General features: G+C 36.5%; 1 long non-coding RNA gene across 10 annotated transcripts in view; it reads right to left on the minus strand.

The window, feature by feature from the left end:
• LOC140509260 (uncharacterized) overlaps positions 1-27,045 on the minus strand; it is a 263,848-nt gene that overhangs the window by 140,033 nt on the left and 96,770 nt on the right. The window contains exon 6 of one of the 10 annotated variants that reach the window (XR_011968633.1): positions 1,619-3,516. The exons of the other annotated variants lie outside the window; for them this stretch is intronic. This is a non-coding gene — a long non-coding RNA (uncharacterized lncRNA). Of the gene's footprint in view, positions 1-1,618; positions 3,517-27,045 lie in introns of those variants that run through there. 10 annotated transcript variants of the gene reach the window in all.

The following is a 27,045-nucleotide window of genomic DNA, read 5'->3' on the forward strand; positions in this document are numbered from 1 at the left end:
ATCAAGATTAACCAAGACATTCTCTCCAGAAACGCCACAGAACCCAGTTCTAACATTGTAATGTTAATGTATTTTTTGCTTAATTTGAAGATCTTTCCCATCTATTAATAGGCTTATGTGACCTGCTTAAATCACATGGAAACCTGAGTCAGATGGGGTAGGAGGAGCTTGCCGAATGGAACAAGAAGGGGTGGAATAGGAAGAGGCAGAGCTGAGAGGAAGTTGATCAGATAGTCAGAGCTGGGAAGGACAGAGGAAGCAGGCACCTGGCTGTGAATGAGAGAAGGGCATTTTGCTTAAGGGAGTCTCTTTGTGGGAAGGTCTGATAATATGTATAGACTTCTTGGCTACTATGATGGATTTCTTTGTTGTTATGATGGATTTGGTTTTCTGGTATTGGGATTTGGCTTTCTAGTGTCTGAATAAATGTTTTTCTTCTGCCTTCTATATGGAGAGTCTGTTATACTTTGCGATTCAGAACTACGCTGGAATATTCATAATGGCTGCTGGTGCTGTGAATATTGCCTTGGTGATATAAAATCAGAACGTAGGGTGGAAGAATGAGCATTCTAAATAAATAAATAACCCCACAATGAAAAGCTATTGTGGTGACAGAGAGGTTTAAGACACAAACCCAGAAGATGAAAATGATTTCAAAATATCTATAAGCCAAGCCTCAAATTAAAATAGAACTGGAGCAAAATTCAACTAGCATTAGTGGAAGACATGAAGAAATGATAACAGGAATAGCTACAGAGAAACTTGGGAACATACTGGTCAACTGACATGGAGTGAAGTAAGGAGAATAATTTGTGTAACAACAACAGTGTGAAGACAAAAAAACAACTTTGGAGGACTTCCAGGGGCTGAGCCAAAATGGCCAAGTAGAGGAAACACTCAACTGAGCTCTCCCAGCATCCCCTCCAAACAACTTTAAAATAACACCTCTAATTGAATTCAGAAGTGGAAGATCTGATGAAAGGTCAAAGTGAAACATTCTTTTAGCCCAAGACAATTAGGAGGTTGGAAAGAGAGAGATCTGTGTGACAGCAGTGAAAGCTGGCCTGGAGCCCACAGAGATGCAACACTTTTGGCTGAGATGAGATGTTGGCAATAGACACAGCAGTAAGTAGCTGAAGGACCCCTCAAGCCAGAGACAGTAAACAGACCTGGCAACTATCAGAAAGAAATTACAAGGGACTCTAGAGATAGCACTGGACACAGGACTGGATGCCATTTGGCAACTCCATTTCTAATATTTCAGGATCACTGTTCAAAGGTGTAGAGGCATAATTTCAGTCACAGAGGAGCAAGGACCCAGGAGGACAATATCACTTCTGACAATATCACAGGGACCCTGAAGGAGCAGTACTGATTGCAATCTCAAGGGATCAGGAACATTTCCTGGGCAGGAACCAGAGCACAGATCAGGACAGTAGTCACTCACAAACCAGAGCAGAGGCTGGGAGAGTAGTAAACTTACCTCTCCCTCAAATCACACCACCTTGGAAACACTGAAAGTTTCCAAAACCCCAGAATTAGCTCTGAAATCATTAATGCAAAAAAAAAAAAAAAAAGGCTGAAACTTGAGACATTCTCCCTACCCCCCCTCCCCAAACAAGTGATGGAAACAGAACTCAACTTCATCTTCAAAGTTCAAAGTCAAGAAATAGGCTAGGAAAATGAGCAAACAAAAATAAAAAGAACTGACCATAAAAAGCTACTATGGTTGAATGGAATGTTGTTGCTTATGCTTTGTTTCCAAAGAGGACCGATGACATCACAGGGTGATGTCCTGACTTGCTCATGAATTGGATTTAAGTGAGGCAGAGCTGTGCAAAATCATCAGCCTCATTCTCTCTTCCTGAGCCGTTAGAGTCCATTGCAGGACTGGAGTCAAAATTATTGGCGATGGCCCAGGATGCAGTGGGTGACTTTAGCATCTTCAGTGCCTAAACAAGCTCTAAGCACTTCACAGCACCTGATTCCAGCTTTCGTGGCTCTGGAAGAAATTGTTCTCATCTGCCCATTCCACCAGAGAAGTGTTTACATGGTTGTGGAAGACATCCCCCAACTCACCAACAGGTTTTAGGTCTGTCAGTTAACCCTCAACCTGGGTTAGCCTGTCTGCTGGTTACCAAGGTGTGGCAGCTTCATATGCTACAGCTACTTGGAGGCCCAGGTGGGATTTGGGTGAAAGTGCACACCAAAGATGGATGCATAACCCTGAACTGGGCTCAACAAACCCTCACACCAGAGATGCTAGTCCTCCCTGAACATCGCATATACCCCTTGTGATGGAAAACCATTGCGTTAAAAGAAATGACTAGCAGGATAATTTTGGAAAAACCTGGAAAGTCTTCCATGAACTGACACAAAGTGATCAGAGCCAGGAAAACATTGGATGCAATAACAGTAATATTGTAATCATGATCCACTGTGAAAGACTTAGCCACTCTGGTCAAGACAATTCCAAAGGGTCCATGATGAAAAATGCTATCCACCTCCAGAGAGAGACTGATGAGCTCTGAGTGCAGACTAAAGCATACTTTTTTCACTTTCTTTATTTTCTTGGGGGTTTTGTGCATATGTGTTGCCTTTCGCAACATGGCTAATATGGAAATATGTTTTGCATGACGTCATACATATAATAGATATCCATACTGCTTTCCTTCTCAAGTACTGGGGGAGGAGCAGGAGGGAGGGAGAGTTTGGAAGACAAATTTTTTTTTAAATGATTATTAAAAATGTTTAATGTAATTGGAAAATATTTAACAAAACAAATAAAAATGTATTTCTTAAAAAGACAACTTTGAAAGATTTAGAGAATTTAATGAGCGTCATAAGCAATCATCATTTCAGAAGTCTACTGATTAAACATGCTACATGCTACACCCCCCCTCCCCCGCCCATAGAGACATGAAGTAATGTCAGTGAAGTAGGAGACATGGGAAGGGGGAGAGAAAGGGGACTGGATTAGGTAGAGCCAATGGGGAAATTTCTTAACTATCCAAGTTTGTAACAGGATTTTTTTTTTTACTTTCTCAATTGAGAGAAGGCTTTTTTTTTTTTTTTTGCTGATTTGAAAAAAAATAATTTTAAAAAAGTATTTATAAAGATTAGGAAAACTCTTACATGAGAAATAAAGGGTAATTGTTCATCTGTGTTGACATGAAGCCAATAAAAATTCAAAGATAATAATCAGTGACGAGTCCTAATTCGTTGTATCTACAGGAAGGCATTACTAGAGTCAAACTAAGCTTTCCTGCCTCAAGCTGTTTGGGTTTATCTTTCTGAGTGGTTTCAGTTCTGACTAAAAACTCATAAGTAAAGTCATCTCTTACTTTCAACAGTTCCTAAAAAAAGTGTCTTAATTACATGCATAAAAATAACAGGCATTAGGACTGAGAATATGCACAATTTAAACAATTAAACATTAAAAGACATTAGAATTAAATTAAATATAAGGGCTGACCTTGGTTTCAGAAGACTGATGGTGAAACATACTTCCTTGCCCTGTGAAAGAGTGGTAGATTCCAGATATATTACACTACATACACTGCCAGGTATGGTCATCTGGGATTTTCTATTTTGCTTGGTTACAAGATGGTACTGTTGATCAGGGAGAGGGGGGCATTGGTAAGCAACAGTGGTATTTTCCAAACTAGCAACAAAGCTACATTTACAGAATAACAGGTACCATGATTACATAGAAATTACCCTATCTCAACATACTTTTAATTACTGTAATTTTCAGAAAATCCCTAGCATCACAGGTGGAGAGGTGGCATGATGTTATGTCAAGATCACAGAATTTGGAATAAAAGACTGAGCACTAACCTTTCCACTTAATAACTTTGTGCCTGTGGGCAAATCACTCAACTTCTGTAAAACTGTTTCTTCACCAATAAAATTAGTGAAATAATACTTGAGCTACCTCCCTCACTTTGTAAAACTATAGGGCATAAGCATCAACTATGATTATCATAATTTTTTCACAAATCTAAATGATTCATATTAGATTCATACAATGGCAGAGCTACAAGAAAGCTTAGAGATTATCTTTAAGGAAAAAAAAGTCTTCCACAACAATTTACAATAATTGCTTCCACTTTCTTAACCCACTGGCTTCCAGAACTACCACTCAACTGAAGCACTTCTCTCCAAGGTTACTGACAATCTCTTTAAAGATCTTTTTCCAATTTTCATTCTTGATTTCTTTGCCACCTTTGATATCTCTGTCTCTCCCTATTAGAATGACCTTGATTTTGTAACCACGTCTCCAATATTTAGCACAGTGCTTTGTCCAGAGTAAGCATTTACTAAATGCTTTTTCATTCATGCATTCATTCATTCATTCATTCACCCCTCACTTCTCCTGGATACTTTTCCCTCCCTGAGCTTTCATGACATTGCACAAATGATCTGATTTTATCCAATCCTCTCCAGCAAATTGCCTTCTCTATCATCCCTACTCAATAATTTATATTCAATATCTCAATCTCCTTTAATGAATTTTCATCCCTCTCTTCCTTGTAAGGCTTGAGTGGGCCCTAAGATTCTAAACTCGGCTTTTTCTTCTCTTGATTATCTCATCCATCAGCTCCTATGGGTTCCATTATCTCTTTGTGAATAACTCCCAAACCTATACAAGGTGTCCCAAAAGTCTCATAGAAAGCTTTCTCAAGGAACTTAGCCACAAAAGAGAAATAGGGGATGATTTTCAGGAGGGAAAGATGGCATAAGAAAGGGCTTTTTAAGGATAGGGGAAGGTATAGGCATGTTTGTAGGCAAGATGGAAGCAGCCAGCGGACAGGAAGATAATGAATATAAATACTGAGTAGGGATGACAGAGAAGGCAATTTGCTGGAGAAGACTGGATAAAATCAGATTAAGGGTTTTTATCTTGGCAAGAAAATGGGTCACTTCATGTTATGAGGCAGAGGTGGAGACGATAGTATCAGAAGGCCTCTAGGTGTTGTGACATGAAGTAAAACAGAAGACAAAACTGCTGACAGAGTGGGAGCAGGGGGAGCCACTGAAAGTTTGAGGAGGAATGAAGAGGTTTGAAAGAGTCCTTGTGGTGAGTGGCATAGCAAATTAATTATGGGGGTGTAAAAAGATTGCCTTGTAACAGTGAATGCCCAGTTGAAGTTATATAACATAAAATTGTTTGGATGACTTTCACCAATTTTATCATCAACACCTGTGTGGTAGGAAAGGCAGCTGAAGGGCTGAAACTTGGCAAAAAGATATGGACACAAGGGTCTCAAGAGAAGAAGACAGCATAGAGTTGAATGGCCTTACCAATGGTATAAAAATGAGGAAAGGAGTGTGTGGCTAGTGCAGGGGTGAGAATCTGCAAAAAACTGAGGTAGAGGGACTAGTGGTCATGTGTTTGATGAAGAGCAAGGTTGCAAGGCAGAGGGAGAGGTAAAATGACAATAGATTGTGATCAGATAAAGGAATTTCAGAGTTCATGAACATACAGGTTATGTAATTGTGGGTCATGGCAAGATCAAGGGTATGACCATCTTTGTGTGTGGCTAAGGTGGGGTGGAGGAGTAGCTCATGGGAAATGAATGAGCTGAAGATCTGTGAGGTTATAGTGTTTAAGGAAGCATCAATAAATATACTGAAGTCCCCTAGAATGAGGGCAAGAGTTGAGGAGGGAAGTCTGTGAGCCAGACACTGAACTCATTGAGGAAAGAAGGGGAGCATCCTGGACATCAACAGACAACAACTACTTTGCTTTGGAATGGATGGTGGATATGGAATGAGTAAACTTCAAAGGAGAAAACGTTACTAAATGATGATGGCCAAGGGAGAATCCAGAAGTGACAATACAGTTCAAGAAATATTCCAACTCCCACGGTTCAACTAGTGAGTCCAAGGGAAAGGAGTGAAAGTATAGCCCACACTGGAAAGTGAGGAATGGAAGGGAGTGTTATAAGAAAGGAGCCAGATCTCAATGAGAGCCAGAAAAATGGGAGGAACGGGAAAGAAAAAGATTCTTCTGTATCCAGAGAAAGAAGTGATAAATAGAAATATGTATGGGATGATTGGGATGGTTTTACTCACACACACACATACACATACACACATACATACATATATTTGTATCTCATGGTAGCTATCTCTAGGGTGGGAGGAGAAAAAAGAGGGAAAATGCACATGAAAACTTTATTATATATTTAAAAGGAATAACAAGCTGTACAAAATCAATTTGTAGTTTCATGTACAATCATCTTTTTTATTATACTATATTATGAAAATGCTTGTCTTAGTCCATAAGTTTAAAATTAATACAATTTTTTAAAAAGATTTAAGATGAAAGCAAATTTGTGTTCTATGAAGTAAGCATTTCATAGAGCATGGTGAAAGAAGTGGATGACTAAGACAGGAGCAGTGTAGGGAGGAGTTCAGTTGAGAGGAATGAGAATAAGAGACTGGGCAGAGGGGAGACAGAGAATGTGGTTTGAATAATAGCTGGGTGTTCTGAATCACTGGTATAGGAAGTGTATGGGGGTGGGGGATTATGGTAGCCATTGAAGAATGAGTGCAGGTAGGCATTGATTGTCAAACAGGTTCGTTTGGACATTTCATTGTCCATTTGGCTTACCACTGTACTTTGTCATTCACGTTCATTCACAACCTCTAAGTCATCTTTTATTCCTTCAATCTCCTGTCCTATCCAGTCACCTAGTCCAGCCTCCCCATCTTTTGCATCTTCTCCCTTCTCACCCGTCACAAGTACACCATGTTCATTAGTGTTCCCATCATCTCCCACCTAGGCTATTATAGTGGTCTCCTAACTGGACTCTTTGCTTACAGTCCCTCCCCTCTATAATCCATCCTCCGAATGGAGGAATCTTCAAGAACCTCAAGAACCTTCAATATTTCCCTATTGCCTTTGGAATTTCATATATACATACATATGCACACATGTATATGTGTGTGTATATATATGTATTTTACTCCTCCCTCTGTATATAAACCCTTCACAATCTGACTCCAGTCTTATCTTTTCAGATTTGTTTCATATTACTCTAGCACATTTCAGCCATACTTACCTATTTGCCGTTCCCCAAACTCTATTTTGTACAGGCTATACTGAAAGCTTTTCCTCCTGACCTCCAACTCTTGGAATCCTTAGTTGCCTTTGGAATCCAACTCAACTCACATGCCACTTCCTATGGGAAGTCTTCCCTGATTTCTCAATATTCTAAGTGCTTTTAAACTGCACAGAAATTATATAGTATTTATCTGTTTAAATGTCGTATCCTCTAGTAAAATGTAAGCCCCAGAAGGGCAGAACCTGCTTTTGATGACTTGAACTGAATCTAGTCCAAGTCCCTCAATTTGACAAATGAGAAAATTGTAGAAAAGAGAAGTAAAGTTCGACGGCCTACTCATGGTTACATATCTAGTAAGTGGCAGAGTCAAGGTATGAGCCTGAGCATCCTGACTCCCAGTCCAACCTCCTTTCTTTTACACAGCTATTCTAGAAGATCTCTCTCTTCTTGGTTGAGGAACAGTAGGACCTACTTTCCTTTTGTCTATATCTCTGTTAAGGAATGGGGCAAGCAAAGAGGTAAATGGAGCAGATAGGGTGAGGTGAAAATTAACTAGAACAAAGTAAAATAACTAAATTTGCTGATTTAAACATTAATCTTACAACTTTTAACATATTTTAAAACTCTAATTAGTCACATAGCACCCTTTTCCTGTGTTCATTTATTTTATATGACTTGTCACTGAGTTCACAAGATTTTAGCACACTCTTTAATGCATTACAAATCTACACTTTTATCTCATTAGATATTTTGATTAGCAGTCATTTTTTTCCAAGTTAAGCCTTGATTATGTTCCACAGGTTTTCAATGGTGTTTAAACCAGGAAAATTCCCAGACCTTTGAAGCATATCTATCACAACTTCAAGGAGAAATTTCTTAACCTTACATAATGTGTGGCATGGTGTATGGGTCACTGCAGTATTCCATTTCCACTTGAAAACTCCTCTAATCCCAGGAAAATTTTGCTTCTCAAGACATCAATTTATTTATCAGAGCTCATCATTCTCTCTGTAGGGGCAAGATTTCCAGGAACACTGTAAGCAAAAGACGACTATGCTTTAACAGCTGGCCTTCTTCCTCTCTTACCAAGCAGCTTCTTTTTCCAAAGGTGGGAGCAAGCTTGGAACTCAAGGTCAACATCAATGGCACTGACAGTCTTGGTAATTTTCCTTCAGGTCAAGATCCCCAAATCCCTCAAGAGTTTAGGGAAAATAATCTGAGACCTGGGAAGATAATGTGCCAGCAACAAGCCCCATCCCTTTCCCTTCACTCCATTCCAAACCTTATGGTGGAGCTCTAGGGGTAGATTACATAAGTGAAATACAAGATGTCAAAAAATTAGTTTGCCTTGAATATATTTAAACTGTGATTGGTTTATCAGTTTCCCACTAAAAATTTATACTATTCAAAGTATTTTTCAGGGTACTGAAAGTTTCTGCTAAAAGATGTTTGCACTATATATAAAATGCATTCTTTATTCAACAATTTTATTCATCTTTATTTGACACATATTTGGTCGACGAGCTTTTGAGGCCCACTTTATTATAATGAAAAATACATCTGTTTATTGCTTTCCAAACTCCTAACTGAAGTGGACCCAGGCTAATAGAAGCAGGTGTTTCTTGAAGAGTTGCCACAAGAACTTCGTGTCTGTTCGCTCATCATATGCTTTCATTTCTGGTACAAGGGAATGCTTGATTCAAGAGATGGAGAAATGTTTGTGGTTTAAGGAGACTTTTAAAACCTATCATGGTGCCCATGGGATTTGCTCTTAGGAATGTGTTTCCAGAATAAAAATTCTATCTATAAGACACCATCCTTTCTGAAATATTTCTTTTCCTTTTTTTTTTTAAGTAAGGATGCTAAAAGCAAAAGGACAAACCAAGATAAGAATGCATGTTCTAACTTGGTATATCTTTTACAAAGGATGCTTCATTCCTGTTTTCCAAGAAACAATAGAAGGCAATTATAGGAATTAGGTTTACCACAAATCACTCTCAAGACACCCTCACGGCATTAAGAATTTGGAAGCACTCTCAACTTTGAAAACCACCTCAAAAATATAGTATGTCATAGGGATACCATTTAAAATATCCAGCAAACAATGGAGACTCTCTTAGAAAAGTATGTTTGTCTCAGACAGAAAAAAATTGCTTCCATGTCTAGTATTCTTTCTGAGAGTAAAATTAAAATGGCCCAGAAAAGGGAAAAAACTACTAAAATTTGTTTTTATTTTACTTGCACCAGAATTTTTAGAGAAAGGTAACTGAATTGGACCATGACAGCCTCCCTGACTCAAAAATCAAAAATAACCAGTAGACAGCTCCCATATTTCACATGGTTTTATAGTTACATAAAATCCAACCCAACTGACTGAAGCACACACAGGCACAATTTCTGACTTCAAGAAATGAATGAGAACATTTCCTAATTTCTCCAATACTTTTCTGCTTATTTTTTTTTCAAAATTCTCCCCCCTCTTTTCTGAAGTATCACTTTTCATTCTTTCATACCTTCACTTTATCTTTGATTCCTTCCAAGATGAATACTTCTATAAGTAAAGATGCAAGATAAGACTTTTGCTTCCTTGGTCCCTAGGTCTTTATAGTATTTCACCTATATCTCATTTCTTCTAGGAGTTATACAGTGAACTCCTCTCCAGGATAGGGCTCCTTCTGAGTTTATAAATCAACACATATATTTCAAAAATCACTTTAAAACTTTTGTGCCAATATGTCTAAACTTACTGAGAAGTTTTAGAGAGTTCTGGATGTTCCCTTCTTCATCATACAAGTGCCAATCGTATCCTCAACAATTCTTCTGGGAATGCTGCATCTCAAGCTTTTAGCTTCCTATTCTCTGAGGTTAGTTTGAACATGCCAGTTGTCAGTTACGAAACAACATCTTTGGAAGTCCTATCCAAAGGTTGCTATATATTAACACATCATTAAAGTTGTATATTGCAAAGTCAACATATGATTATAATTGTTGACCTATTAAATACTGAAAGGTTGTTGAAACCCAAATGGAAGCCAAAAGGCATTTTATTAAATTGGGATATAATAAAGAGTGGGAAGTGTTGCAAATGTGTAATGGTTTTGGCCTGGTGTATTAATAGTTTTTGCCAATATCTTCCACACAAGTTTCAAAAAGGTCTACATAATATACATATATAATATATACATATATAACATATATAAATTGATAGATGCATAATGTGCATATATGTATGAGACTATGAAATTAAGAACATCTTTGGTGTAAGTATAACCAAAGTTGTGCATCCAAATAAGTGATTTATTCAAATTTATTCAAATTAGTCATATGTCGTTTCAGTAATACTACTATTGTGCAAAGCATCTTTAGAACTCGTTTTTTCAAAATGTCTTCTCAGCTAGTTCACAAAGCATGCAAGAAAACTGTTCTTCCTTCATTTTAGTCACAATACAGTTTATTTTTTAATAGCAAAGGGCCAGGTTGAAGGTATACTTAGGAGGAAGTAGGATCACGTAGGTGATAACCCATCTCATTCAACAGACTGGAAGTCAAGGGACTTTTGGCTGCCTCTAAAAAGACACCCTCCAAGTACAAAGATTTTCTGTAACTGTGGAAATGCAAAAGAATGTGCCAAACTCCCTCCAAAAAAAGAGTTCCATTAATGTTCTATGCAATGCAAAATTATCGTGCAGTTTTCTAAGCTAAATACTCTGAACAGGACAATGGCCATTTTGATATGTACCTTGTAAGTCTGTTAACAATCAGTCACATTGCTTAATGGACTGATATTAAATTACTCAACTTCAGAAACAGATACCTGTTTGTGTGGATGTCTTCCTTAAATGTGGAGAAACATTTTAGATGGCTTTCGACCATTTGGTCTGTTTATTCAGTTAAGTAGGGTAAACAGGTCCTGCTCAAGTGGGAACTAATTCTTTTGTCTTCCTGAGCATTCTAATTTCTCAAATCTAAGTTCCTAACATAAGAGTACCTCATGCATTCCTTCTAGGGGATGGGTGGCCTTATTTCATGCTGATGGCAATGGCAAATGACTTCACCTGAATTAACAGCTTTCAAAGTATCAATATTTCAGTTGGTGCATTTGTATTTTTCTGCATTTCGACAAGGCTAATTGGCCCATTTTCAGACAAGCGTACCTAACAACAACAGGCTGGTTTCCAACTATTGGCTGGCATATATCTAGATATGACCCATATAACTAGTTACACCGAACTAAATATTATATCTTTACTCAAAATTAAGGTGTGGTTCTCAATTTCAGAGAACAGAAACAGGACCGCTCCCATCTAATTACAGATGTTCTAATACTCCAATGGTGATTCGTATGCCATTATTAAACACTGTATTTAATTATTAAATATTTTACTAAGTACTAAATAAATTGCTAAATACAGTGTTTGATAATGGCACACAAATCTCCAGGAGAATACACACAAAAATAAAAATGATGGGAGACATGAGTTTCTGCCTAACAGATATGATAGGTTTCAAGTTTTACTATGGTCCTAGGAAAAGAAGTTAAACTTAACTATAATCCTGGGAATTGGGTATATCAATCAAATTTGCACTAAGTAGTGACAATGCAAAGAAAAAAGGAACATTCCTGCCCTCAAGGAATTTATATTCTTATCAGAGGAGACAGCATGCACATACATAAGCATAGTGAAAATATAGAGAAGGTAGTTTTGGGAGGGAGGCACTAACAGGTGAAGAGGAGAATTGACATTTTCCCATTCCAAGTCAACTTAGAAGACTGGAGGAGAGGATAGTGAAACTGTGATGGGGGCTGACCTCAAGTGCATGGCTGAAAACACCAGCTGTGGGACTTGGAAGAAGCAACAACAACAACAGCTTCAGCAGTTCTCAAGTCACAGATGGGAAAGGGAGCTGGCAACTGATCAGAAAGAGATTAGAGAGGACCCCGTGCAAGCATTGGGCATAGGACTGGGCACTAAATTGTTCTAAATTGTCCTAAATTGTTTGATGACTCTGTAGCCCATATCCCCTGCAGGTCACAGTTCCAGGGTAGGGAGCTTTAGGAAACAGGGTCCCAGAAAAGCCATAGCACTTGTAGCTGCAAAGGATCAGGGGCCCTTCCTGGATAAGAACAAGAGTGAAAACCAGGACAGCAGCAACCACATATCTCCCCAGATCACACAACCCTAGAAGTACTGAAAACTTCAAAATCTCCAAAATTAACTCTGAAAATCATAGTATAAAAACCTAAAGCTTGAGACAGTGCCCCCACATACCCATCCCAACTCCCACCTCCCACCCCAGGAACAAAGGCCAACTTTCACATAAATTTCAAAGTCAAAAAAATAGTTGAAAAATTAACAAAAAAAAAAGAATTTTTCCATAAATAGCTACCATGATGACGGGGAAGATGGAGACACAAACTCAGGAGGCAATGATATCAAAACAGCTACAAGTAAAATCTTTTTAAAAAGATGTGAATTGGATACAAGCACAACAAGAATTCCTGGAGAAGCTAAAAATTGAACAATAGAGAGAAAATTGAGAAAATATATGAGAACAATGAAAGAAAATTGCATAAAGACAAATGATGGCTTGGAAGAGACAAAAAAAGTACTGAAGAAAAAAACACCTTAAAAAGGAGGATTAGCAAAATGGTAAAAGGGGCACAAAAATTCAATGAAGAAAAGAACTCCTTAAAAAGCAAAATTGGATAAAATCAGATCTAAATAACTGGAAAAACATCAGTAGGCTGAGGTAACATAATAAAATTGACAATTTTATCTAAATTAATTTACTTATTCAGTGCCAAATAATCAAACTACTAGAAAATTATTTTCTAGAGCCAGAAAAATATCAAAATTCATCTGGAAGAACAAGAGGTCCAGAATACCAAGGGAATTAATAAAAAGAAATGCTAGGGAAGGTGGCCTAGCCATACCAGATCTCAAATTATATTGTAAAGCAGCAATCATTAAAACCACTTGGTACTAGCTAAAAAATAGAAGGGTAGAACATTGGAATAGGATAGGTACTCAAGACATAGTAGTCAATTAATATAGCAGCCTGCTATTTGATAAACACAAAGGCCCCAGCTTCTTGGATAAGAACTCATTGTTTGACAAAAACTGCTGGGAAAATTAGATGATAGTGCAACAGAAATTGGGCATAGATCAATGTCTGACACTGTATACAAGAATAAAGTCCAAATGGGTACATGATCTAAGTACAAAGACTGATACTACAAACAAATTAGTGGAGCAAAAAGTAGTGTATTTATCAGATTTATGGAGAATGGAGAAATGTATGACTGAACAAGAGATGGAGAACATTATGAAGTGCAAAATGGATAACTTTGATTACATTAAATTGAAAAGTTTTTCCACAAAGTCAATGCAACCAAGATTAGGAGGGAAGCAGAAAACTAGGAAAGAATTTTTAGAACTAGTTTCTGTGATAAAGTTCTCATTTCTAAAATATATAGAAAATTGAGTCAAATTTACAAGAATATAAGTCATTCCCCAATTGATAAATGGTCAAAGAATATGAATAAGCAGTTTTCAGAGAAATTAAAGATATCTACAATCATATGAAAAAATGCTCTAAATCACTATTGATTAGAAAGATGCAGATCAAAACAACTCTGAAATACCACATTACACTTATCATATTGGCTAACATGACAAAACAGGAAGATGATAAATATTGGAGAAGATATGGGAGAGTTGAAACACTAATTCATTGCTGGTGGAGTTGTGAGCTGATCCAACCATTCTGGAGAACAATTTGCAACTATGCCCAAAGGGCTACAAAAATGTGCATATCCTTTGACCCAGCAATATCACTTCTAGGGTTGTATCCTAAAAAGATCACAAAAATAAGAAAAGGTCCCACATGTACAAAAATATTTATAGCAGCTCTTTCTGTGGTGGCCAAGAACTGGGAATTGAGGGAATTCCCATCAAGTGGATGAACAAGTTGTGGTATATGAATGTAATGGAATATTATTGTGCTATAAGAAATAACAAACAGTCAGATTTCAGAAAAACCTGGAAAGACTTATATGAACTGATGATGAGTGAAATGAGTAGAACCAGTAATAGCCACAGTGTGCAAGGACTGTTTCTGATAGACTAAGCCCTTCACAATGATGCAAGGACCTAAAACATTCCCAAAGGACTCTTGAGGCAAAATGCCATCCTCAAAAGAACTATGGAACTGGAATACAGAATGAAGCAAACTATTTTCTCTTGTGTTATGCTTTGTTCTGGTCTTTCTCATGGTTTCTCCCATTCGTTTTAATTTTTCTATGCAACATGACTAATGTGAAAATGTGTTTACTAAGAATGTATGTGTAGAACTCATATAAGATTGCAAGCCTTGGGGAGGGAGGGGAAAGGGAGGGGGAGAAAATTTAAGACTTATGGAAGTCATTGTTGAAAACTGAAAACAAATAAATTGATTAAATTTTTAAAAAAAGCAAAATTGGCCAAATGAAAAAGGAGGTAGAAAAGTTCACTGAAGAAAATAATTCCTTAAATATTAGAATAGAGCAAGATGAAGCCAATGACTTCAAGAAATATCAAAAAATGATAAAAACAAAGTCAAAATAATGAAAAAATATAGAAGAAAATGTGAAATATCTCCTTGGAAAAGCAACTGATCTGAAAATAGATCCAGGAGTGACAATTTAAAAATTATTGGACTACCTGAAAGCCATGATAAAAGAAAGAGCCTGGACATAATATTTCCTGAAATAATGAAGGAAAACTGCCCCAGTATACTAGAACTGGGGGCAAAATGGGGGACAAGGAAGAAATTGAAAGACTCTACCAATCACATCCTGAAAGAGATCCCAAAATGAAAGTTCCCAGGAATATTATAGCCAAATTCCAGAGTTCCTAGGTTGAAGAGAAAATCTTTTAAGCAGTCAGAAAGAAACCATTCAAATACTGCAGAACCACAGTCAGACTCACACAAAATGTAACAGCTATTATGTTAAAGGAACAGAGATTTTGGAATATCATAATCTGAAAGACAAAGGAGCTAGTATTAAAACAAGAATAACCTATACCAAGCAAAGTTGAGCATAATCCTTCAAGGGAAAAAATGGATATTTTTTAAAAAGGACTTTCAAGCATTCTTAATGAAAGGACCACTGCTGAACAGAAAATTTGATTTTCAAATACAAGACTCGAGAGAAGAATAAAAAGGTTAAACATGAAAGAGAAATTATAAGGGATTTGATAAGGTTAAAGTGTTTACAATCCTATGTGAGTAAATGATACATGTAATTCCTAAGAATTTTTTCTTTATTAGGACAGTTAGAAGGCCAGAGGGCATGGGAGTGAGTTGATTATGTTGGGATAATCTAAAAAATATAGATAGGTTAAAAAGAAGGAGGCATAGGAGAAGTGGAAAAGGAGAGGAAGAATTGAAAAAATAATTTCACATAAATAAGGCATGGAAAGAAGAGTTTTTACATTGGAGGCAATGATTGAAGCTTACACTCATTTGGTTCAAAGAGGAAAATATGTAAACACCCTCAGTTGGGTATAGAAATCTATCTTGAGCAACATGGAAACAGAAGAGGAAGAGGATAAGAAAAGGGGAAGGGTAGACTAGGGGAGGCAGTGATCAGAAACAAAACAAACTTTTATTGAGGGAGAAGATAATGAGAGAGAGTGGGAGAAAGGGGGGAGGAATGGAGGAGAGGTAAGGGAGAGAGAGGGAGGTGGGGAGAGTGAGAGAAGGATAAATAGAAGAAAATAGAATGGATGAAAATGCACAGTAATCATAACTGTGACCATGAATGGAATAAATTTGCCCATAAAATGGAAGCACAAAACAGAATGGATTAGAAACCAAAATCCAACAAGATGCTGCTTACAAGAAATACTTGAAACAAAAAGACATACACAGTATTAAAACAAGAGCCTGGAGCAGAATTTATTGTGCTTCAGCTGAAATTAAAAAAAAAATAGGGGTAATATTCTTGATCACAGACAAAGCCAAAACAAAAAAAGATCTAGTTAAAAGACAGCAAAGAAACTACACCTTGCTAAAAGGCATCATAGACAATGAAGTGATATCAATACTAAATATATGTATCAAATGACATAGCACCCAAATTTTTAAAGGAAAAGTTAAATGAATTACAGGAGGAAACAGTAAAACTATACTAGTGGAGGACCTCAAATCTCCATTCTAAGAGCTAGGTAAATCTGACCAAAAAATAAATAAGAAAGAAGTCAGGAAAATGAATAGAATCTTAGAAAAGAATCTTTGAAAAGGTAGATATAATAGACCTCTGGAGGAAACTGAATGAGAATAGGAAGGAGTAAACTTTTTCTCAACTGTTTATGGAATCTTTACAAAAATTGACCATGTATTAGGGCATAAAAGCCTTATGACCAAATGCATAAAATTAGAAGTTTTAAATATACCCTTTTCAAACCATAGTGTAATAAAAATTTTATTTAATATAAGGCATGGAAACATAGGTTAAAAATTAATTGGAAATTAAATAACATAACCCTCTAGAATATGTGAGCCAAATAACAAATCATAGAAACAATAAATTTCATTTAAGAGAATGAGAACAATGAGGCAACAAACCAAAATTTGTGGGATACAGCCAAATTAGTACTTAGGATATAAAATAAGCCCCCATAAATCACCAGCATTTCCATATATTACCAACAATGCACAGCAGCAAGAGACAAAAAGAGAAATTCCATTTAAAATAACTGTAAAATACCAAGATTAGGTCAAAATGGGTATATGATTTACATATATGATATTATAATCAAATTAGGAGAGCAAGGAATAGTTTTCCTGTCAGATCTATGGAAAAGGGAAGAATTTAGGACCAAAAAAAGAGAGTATTATGAGATACAAAATGGATAATTTTGATTATGTTAAAAAGGTTTTGCACAAACAAAACCAATGTGACCAAAATTAGAAGCAAACCTGGGAAACAATTTTTATAGCAAGGGTCTCTGATAAAAGCCTCATTTCTCAAATATATAGAGAACAGAGTCAAATTTATAAGAATACAAGTCATTCCCCAGTTGATAAATAGTCAATGGAAATAAACGGACAAGTTTTCAAAGAAATCAAAGCTATCAATAGTCACAAGAAAAAATGCACTAAATCACTATTAACTAGAGAAATGCAAATTAAAATAACTCTGAGGTACCACCTCACATCTAAGAAATTGGTTTATATGACCGAGAAGGAAAATAATAAATATTGGAGGGGATTTGGTAAGAACACTAATGTACCACTGGTGGATTTGTGAACTGATCCAACCACTCTGGAGAGCAATTTGGAACTATGCCAAAGGTCTATAAAACTGTGCATACCTTTTGATCCAGAAATATCACCCATAGATCTATATCCCAAAGGTTTGTTTTTTTTTTTTTAAGAAAGGAAAAAGGACCTATTTGTAAAAAAAAATTTATAACAGCTCTTTTTGTGGTGGTAAAGAATTGGAAATCAAGGGGATATCCATCAACTGGAGAATGGCTGAACAAACTGCAGTATATAAATGCAAAGAAATACTATTGTGCAATAAGAAATTATGAATTGGCAAATTTCAAAAAAGTTGGAAAGACTTGTACCAACTGACACAGTGAAATGAGCAGAACCAAGAAAACACTGTATACAGGATCAGCAACACTATGTGATGATCAACTATAAATGACTCATTTCTTCTCAGCAACACAATGATCCAAGACAAGTACAAAGGACTCACAAAGAAAAAGCCTATCCCCAGACAGATAAAGACCTGAAGGACTCTAAATGCAGATTGAAGCATATTTTTTCACTTTATTCTTTTTGAGTGTTTTTTTTTCCTTTTGATCTGTTTCTCTTTTCACAATTGTGACTAATAGGGAAATGTGTTTTACATGATAGCACAAGTATAACCTATACCAAATTGCCTACCATTTTAAGAAGGGAGAGGGGAGGTATGTAGAGAGAACAATTTGGAACTCAAAATCTTATAAAAATGAATGCTAAAAATTATCTTGATATGTAATTGGGAGAAAATACTATTAAAAAAGGAACTATTCCCTAGTCTTATTCCCTATTCTCTCCTCTCTCCTTCCCTCCACATACACTCACTGTAATTTTCCAGTCAAAACACTCTTTCCTGGCCACCACTAGGCTTTATATAATTGTCTCCTCTATTAGAATAGTTTTTTGTGGACAGGGTCAACTTCACTTTGCTTTAGCAAACAGAAAGCCCCTGAAGTTTTTTCATTCATTCAGGAATTTGCTGAACAACAATATGAGATGATACGACAAGATTTTGTTACTGAAGGCTCCTTGCTAAGAGTCACAATGAGAACCAAAAAGGGTAAGAAGATTCTACCTCTAAAGTCTTGATGATCTATGTGGAGGAGAGGTATAGGTCACTGCTCTGAGTCTTTATTCTAGACCCAGTCCCCAACCATGGGCTCTGTTTGCCCTCCCCCCACCCTCTTCTGGAGGAGTAGTGAGGAGAGATAGAAGGAAGGAGACAAAAAAGTATTTATTAAGTACCCACTATATCCAGTTTTTGTGCTAAGCACTTTACAAATATTATCTCATTTGCTCCTCACACAACTCTGGGAGGTAGAAGCTATTACTATCCCTATTTTATAGTTGAAGAAATTGAAGCAGACAGAAATTAAATGACTTGTCCAAAACCAAAGTTGGTAGGGATCTGAGGCTGGATTTGAACTCCAGATTCAATGCATTATCCACTTCACCACCTAGCTACCTCTACAGACAGAAGCACTTACTCAAGAGACAGGTGCCATAAGGAACTACTCTGAGGTAGTTCCATGAACAAAGTGAGACCTGACCTAGACTTTGAGTGGTTGGTGGGAATTAACCAACCTTTCAAATCCAGCAAAGAAGAAAGTATTCTAAGTAGAGAGAGAAGAACATAAGCAAAGGCAGAGAAATGGAAATAAATGGGGGTTTGTTTGCAGAGCTGACTTGATGCTACAAAATTGTCAAAAATAAAATTAACTAGATTAGGTGAGCCCAGATCTTTAAAAAAAAGAGAGAAAAAATGATCTTTATATTGTAGGCATAGAAGGACTTTGAATACCTTTGATCAAAGGTTGAAAATCATGCATGTAAGAAAGAAGGATCTGATTTGTGTGTAGGATGGAAGCATAACAGGATGAAAGGTAGAAAAAACAGGAGGCATTTTTCAGTAAAAGAGGCAAGAAATAAAAATGACTAGGATCATGGTGGTGACAAAGGTAATGGAAAGGATAGGACATATAGACTATATTCTGAAGACAGAAATGATAGGTCTGGGTGAACAGACTCTCAGAGTAGAAGAGTGCTCAGAGGTTACACAGTCCAACCGATAACTGAAAAAGAACCTACTCTAACACCTGACTAGTGAACATCCACCTGTACAACTTCTAGAAAAGGTAGACTTACTAACTCCCAAGGTAACCCAATCCAATTTTGACTAGCTCTAATTATAAGGAATTTTTTCCATTTATATCAAGCCAAATTTAATGTATTTACCACTAGTTTCCAAACAGCCCAAAAGTTGGAAAGGTTTCACACTTATCCATGTTGGTGGTACCTCATGTCTGAAACAGGAAGGAAGGCTCCCACATGAAGCTTAATCCTCTCTTTCTACAGAGTCTGTAGTCAGCTGACAAGACTGGTTTGTCATGTTCTGCAAGACTGACTACAGACGTCGGATACAAAATACTGTCTGATTTTCCTGTACATCCCTTCAGAGAGATACTGAAGCCTTTGTCTGTGGTTAGCATCCATGAGATCTCAGAGCTTAGCAATGGAAGTATTCTTAGCAGGGCACTTGGCTGTCACAGTGGATATTCTTTCGCATGGCTCAATGGGTTCCTTTCCTTTTAGGATATCAAGCCAGGAATCAGTCTTGGGCTTTCTCAAATGCCATACAAGGGAGGTTTTCTGAGCTTGGAAGCATACACTCTAGTATTACTAAGTGCTTTTCTGACTCATCTTTTGTTCCCCTGACCCCAGTAGGAGCTGGTGCTTGCTGACTTAAGTCCATACATACAATGATCTTCCATCAGAAGAGAAATAGGAAGTTTACAAAATAGTGGGGAGAGGGGGGAGAATCATGATCTACTGACCTGAAGTAATATAGTACCAACTGACATACATTGTCTTATTTTCTCCTACTTCTACCTATTCCGCCACTTTGTATAACATTGCCATGATTATACTTCAGTATTTGGCAAAGAATCCTTGAGCAAAGTGTAAAACTCTCTCCCATTTTCAGTCCAGTCCACCCAAAATTAAGAGTTTCATATATCTTTTATTCACTCACACTCCATGCAGATCTATATGATCTTGAGCTAGGCTTTATGGAAAGTATAAAGATAAATAAAGCAATGCCTGCTTCCCATCTAGTAGGAGGGATAAAAACTCCTTAGGTATGATTCATTAAGATCAAATGTTCATGAATTCATGAATCTGTAATAATTATGAACAATAGGTAGTGTCTAGATTTGGATTCATGTTTTCTGACTCTAAGATATGACCATCTAGAACTCCAGTCATATAGAAATGAATCCCTGAAGGTCACATAATGATTTAGAAAACCACAAATGGGAGGGGGTAGGGGTTGGAGCCAAGATGGCAGAGTCAAGGTAGAGACTCTCCTGAGCGCTTTCAAATTCCCCTCCAAACAACTTTAAATAATGGCTCAAAATGAATTCTGCAGTGGAAAAACCCATAAAAAGACATAGTGAAACAAATTTCCAGCCCAAGACAACTTAGAAGTTTGTCAGGAAAAGACTGTCACACCAAGGTGAATATGGAATGTAGGCTGTGCCAGCACAGGCACATTTCCATGTGGCCAATTGTGCTTTTTAAGGAGTTCTCTTTAGTGAATTTTTCTATATCTTTTCCCCATTTAGTCCATTCTGCTAATAATTGAGTTTTTCTCTTCAGTGGATTTTTGTGCTTCTTCTACCATTTGGCCCATTCTATTTTAATGCCCCAGCAAGCCAGTGATGCTGAGCCTTGACAAGTCAGTAAAAGAATCAACAGCAGTGGCTTCTGGAGCTGCCAGCTCACAGACTATAAGGTGGTTGGAAAACTTGTCAGGAGGAGAATACAGGGATCCCTTTGCTGACACTGGGTACAGGGTTCTGTTGCATTATGGTGAGTATCTGTGATTGCTCACAAATCAGAGCACAGGTCAGGAAAACAGTGACCACACTTCTCCTAGATCATACCATCTTGGAAGCATTGAAAATTTACAGGCTCCAAGGGCTAGCTTTGAAAACAGCAGCATGAAAAATCTAAATCTGGGAACAGTGTCCCCTCCACCCTGAATATAGAGCACAACTTGACTTTTATAAAGTTAAAAGTCAAGAAACAGGCTGAGGAAATGAGCAAACAATAACAAAAAAGAATCTGACCAAAGAAAGTTACTATGATGACAGGGAAAATCAAAACACAAATTCAGAAGTAGACAACAAAGTCCAAACTGCTACATCTCAAGCTTCAAAGAAAAACGTGAATTGATCTAAGGTCCAAAAAGAATTCCTGAAAGAGCTTAAAAAATATTTTAAAAACTGAATAAGAGAGGAAGAGGAAAAGAAATGAAAGTGATGCAAGAAAATCATGAAAAATGAGTCAAAAGCTTGTTAAAAGATGCACGAAAAATACTAAAGAGAAAAACTCCTTTAAAAGCAGAACTGACCAGAAGGAAAAACATATACAAAAATTCACTGAAGAGAAGAACTCCTTAGAAAGCAGAACTTGTCAAATGGAAAAGGAGGTACAAAAAAAATCACTGAAAAAAATAATTTCTTAAAAAATTAGAATTGAACAAATGGAAGTTAATGACTCCAGGAGGCATCAAGAAATGATAAAAACAAAATCAAAAGAATAAAAAATAGAAGAAAATGTGAATTATCTTACTGGAAAAACAACTGATCTGGAAAATGGATTGAGGACAGATAAATTAAGAATTATTAGACTGCCTAACAGACATGATCAAAGAAAGAGCCTAGACACCATTTTTCAAGAAATTATTAAGGAAAACCGACCTTATATTCTAGAATCAGAGGGTAAAATAGAAATTTTAAAAATCTACCAAATACCTCCTGAAAGAGATCCCAAAATGAAAACACCCAGGAATATTATTGCTAAATTTCAGAGCTCCTAGGTCAAGGAGAAACTATTGTAAGCAACCAGAAAGAAACAATTTCAATGTCGTGGAATCACAGCCAGGAAAACACAAGATTTAGCAGCTTCTAAATTAAAGGATCAGAGGGCTGGGAATATGATATTTCAGAAGGCAAAGGGTCTAGGATTACAACCAAAAATCTTCAACCCAGCAAAACTGAGTATAATCCTTCAGGAAGAAAAAAATGGTATTCACTGAAATAAAGGACTTTCAAGTATTCTTGATTAAAAGATCAGCACCAAATAGAAATTTTAACTTTCAAGTAAGAGACTCAAAGGAAGTATTGTAAGATAAACAGGAAAGAGAAATCATAAGACATTCAGGAAGATTAAACTGTTTACATTCCTACATGGGAAGATGATACATGTAACTCCTAAGAACTTTATCATTATTAGGGGAGTCAGAAGGAGTATATCTAGACAGAGGGCATGGATGTGAATTGAATATGATGGGATGATATTAAACAGATAAAATTAAGGGGTAAAAAAGAGGAATGCACTGGAAGAAGGGGAAATAAAGAGGGAGAGTGGGGTAAATTATATTGTGTAAAAGTGGCATGATAGAACTTTTACAGTGGAGGAAGAAGTGGGGAGGAATGCTTGAACCGTATACTCATCAGAATTGACTCAAAGAGGGAATAACATACACACTCATTGGGGTATCAGAATCTATCTTACTGTGCAGGAATGAAGGAGAGGAAGAGAATGGGTGTCTGGGCTGATAGAAGGGAGTGCAGATTGGAGGAGGCATTAGAAGCGAAACACTTTTGAGGATGGACAGGATAAAAGGAAAGAGAGAGAGCAGGACAAATGGGGGAAATAGAATGGAAGGAAATACATAGTAATCATAACTAAAAAAATTACAGCAAGTTTCTCTGATAAAGATATATTTCTCAAATATATAGAGAACTGAGTCAACTTTATAAAAATAAGAGCCATTCCACAATTGATATATGGTTAAGGGATATGAACCAGCATTTTTCAAACAAAGAAATCAAAGCTATCTGTACTCACATGAAAAAAATGCTCTAAATCACTACTGACTAGAGAAATGCAAATTAAAACAACTCTGAGGTACCACCACCCCACACCAATTAGATTGGCTCATATGACAAATGTTGCAGGCGGTGTGGGAAAATTGGGACACTGATGCACTGTTGGTGGAATTGTAAACTGATTCAACCATTCTGGAGGGTACTTTGGAACTATGACCAAAGGTCTATAAAATCCTGTGACCAAGTAATGCCACCACTAGGTCTGATCCCAAAGAAATAAATATCAAAAAAGAAAATGACCTATATGTACAAAAATATTTATAGCAGCTCTTTTTTGTGGTAGCAAAGAATTGGAAATTGAGGAGATGCTCATCAGTTAGGGACTGGCTGAACAAGCTGTGGTATATGATTTATTGTACTATAAGAAATGATGAGCAAGATCTTCTCAGAAAAACCATAATACATGAACTGATGCAAAGTGAAATGAGAAGAACCAGGAGAGCATAATACGCAGAAATAGCAATACTGAATGATGATCAACTGTGATTGACTTAGCTATATAGGGCAATACAATAATCCAACACATTTTGAAGGACTAAGATGAAAAATGTTATTCATCTCCAGAGAAACAACTGATGGAGTCTGAATGCAGATCAAAAAATACTTTTTAGCTTTATTTTTCTTGGGGTTTTTATGGTCTGTGTTTTCTTTGGCCACATGACTAATGTGAAAATATGTTTTGCAAGTCTGCACATGTATAACCTATGTAAAATTGCTTATCCTCTTAAGGGGAAATGGTGAGAGTGAATTTGAAACTCAATATTTTAGAAAAGGTTAAGAATTATTTTCACATGTAGTTGGGAGAAAAATAAAAATATTAAACAAAGAAAATGAAAACCACAAATGAACATTATCTATGTTGTATTGTATTTTATTGGACATTTCCCAATTACATTTTAATATAATTCTGCATGCATTCAGGAGTTTGGCTGCACCCTTCCCAATTTGACATCTCTGACTTAAATCACGATTCTCATCCTTCATAACATTCTATCTAGTCCCCATAAATGAACCTTCCCTCCACTCTCTTAAATCCATTCCCTTTTTTCTATCCCACTGCAATAGTGTAAAGCCATTTTCTATATCATAGCTACCATGGACTGCCAACCATTATCCAAAATTGTCATAAATCTCACATCCCTTGGAAATTTTACTTTGATAATATATAGGCAAAGAGACTTACCCATAAACCCCAGCCTTATCTGCCATCTGCCCACGTTCTGCCCTTTATCTCTTCTCAAAACAAGAAGTGTAAAGGAGAAGTTTACTTTAGCTATTTCTTTAACTCTAACTATTCCTTGAAAAACAACAAAACACAGCATCCTAGAGACAAACTCTTTCCTTTCTTGAGTCCTTAGACTATTGGCATCTTGAAAGACAAACTTTTTCTTGAGAGGCAAGATAATATACTAGGGGAAAATCACTAGGTTTGAGGTCCAGACCTTAATTCAAATTTTGGCTCTGTCATTTAGATAAGTCCTTCAGTTTCCTCTTCTGTCCAATGGAAATCATAAAATCTCAAGAGTTGGGAGGAACTGGAAAAGTTATTGATCATCATGCACCTACTTCATTATGTGCCATTAATGTGTAATAAATACCAAAGATACAAAGACAAAAGTGAAACAGTCTTTGCCCTCAAGGAGTTTCCATTCTAATGGGGAAGAAAACATGTACAAAAAAAGTATATACAATTAATCTGAAAGCACAAAAGGTCCAAAATCTCAAGGGAAAAAGTTAAAAATGTTGGGAAAGAAATGGGTCTAGCAGTACCAGTTCTCAAAATATTCTAGAAAACAATTGGTATTGGTTAAAAAACAGGTCAATCAGTGGAACAGGCTAGGTACAAAAATAATCCAAAACAAACACAGTAGCTTACAGTGATAAACCTAAAGACCCCAAGAACTTGCTTTCTAACAAAATCTGCAGGGAAAACTGGAAAGCAATCTGGCAGAAACTTGGTAAAAACTGATGCTCTCTATCATAAGAAAAGCTTAAAATGGATAAAAGTTATATAAAGATATAAAGGGTAACATGATAAACATATTTTAAGAGCAAACAATATATAATCTTTCAAATCTTTGAAAAGGGGAAGAACGCACAACCAAACAAGGGATAAAGAGGATCAAAGAAGATAAAATAGACAATATTCATTACATAAAATTAATTCTTTTCTTTTGCAAAGCCAATGTGGTTAAAATTAGAAGGGAAACAGATAACTGAGAAAAAATATTTTTATAGCAAGTTTCTCTGATAAAGGTCTTATTTCTCACACACACATATGGAACTGATTCTAATTTATAAGGAAAAATCATTCTCTAATTGATAAATGGTCAAAGGATATGAAGAGGCTGTTTTCAGAGGAAGAAGTTTTAGATCTGTATTGCCTCATGCAGAATAAAGTGAGCCAAACCAGGAGAATACTCTAATCTAGTGTAACAGTAAGCACCCCAATGTACACAGGGAGCGACCTGCTACCACAGGTTCTTTGATCTGCTTCTCTAAAAGGAAAGGCAACTTTTGAGAGGCTAACAATCACTTTAATTAAGCACAAGTGTCAGAGAACATCAAAATCAAAATTTAAGAGAAATCAAAAAACAACAGAGAGCGCTTCCAAACTGCTTGACCATTAACATACATACATTTTTACCTGAGAGGGATGCATCAACATCTGAGTTTTCAAAGCCAGGGGGTCTCCTTAGCAGCTTCCCAGAGTCTACTCTGGCACATAAAGCTTCTTCCAAAAACTAAGCCCCAAAGTAAAACCTCATCCTCAGAGTATTTATATACTTTTCAAAGCCAAAGGGCATGACCCTCTGACTCAGTGCCAGAAATAGAAATAGAAATAATAGAAATAGGATAAATAAATAGAAAAAACAAAAGGTACATGGGACCCTCCTACAAAACAACTCCCCTAATTAAGCTTCTCTCAATGGGGAGGCCTATCATTGGGTGGGAAGATCTTCTTTAACCACATTCAAACAGAAGCATTATACTTCTTGATTACACTAAAACAGAAACAGCATAAGATCCCACTTTGCTTGGCCTCATATCTAGTCAAAAACAATGACAATAATGATGATAATAATTAGCATCTATATTGCACTTTCAATTTTGTAAAGTTAATTTAAACATATCTCAATTTATTCTCACTTTAATGGGAGGCAGGTACCATTTTTAATCTTCATTTTACAGATGAGGAAACTGAGGCTATGAGAACCTCAACATCACAAAGCTAGTATATGTCTGAGGCAAGATTCCAAATCAAGTTTTCCTAATTCTACCTCTAATTCCAGGACTTCATTCACTACACTATCTCACTACCTTAATGACCTTATAAAGACAAAGAACTTTGAAAAACTTAAGAATTCTGATAAACCCAAAGCCCAACTACAACTCCACAGGATGAATGATGAAATATGCTACCTATCTCCTGACAGAGAGGTGATGAATTGTGAGTGTAGAGACGTATGTTTTTTGGATATGTCCAATGTGGGAATTTTTGTTTTACAATGCATATTTTTGCAAGAGTTTTGGGGGCTTTTTCCCCAACAGGGGGAAGTGAGAGAGAGAGATTAAACAGATTTTTGTTAAATTAGAAAATTAAATTTAAAAAAAAAAACATCTAAGTACATATAAATGAAAACAAGGTAACTGGGGAAAAAGGCACTAGTATGTGGGAAAAGGGAAATAGGAAAGGTTGAATTACAAGGTGA

The sequence above is a fragment of the Notamacropus eugenii genome, chromosome 1, assembly GCF_028372415.1.
Source record: "Notamacropus eugenii isolate mMacEug1 chromosome 1, mMacEug1.pri_v2, whole genome shotgun sequence".
Taxonomy (NCBI): domain Eukaryota; kingdom Metazoa; phylum Chordata; class Mammalia; order Diprotodontia; family Macropodidae; genus Notamacropus; species Notamacropus eugenii.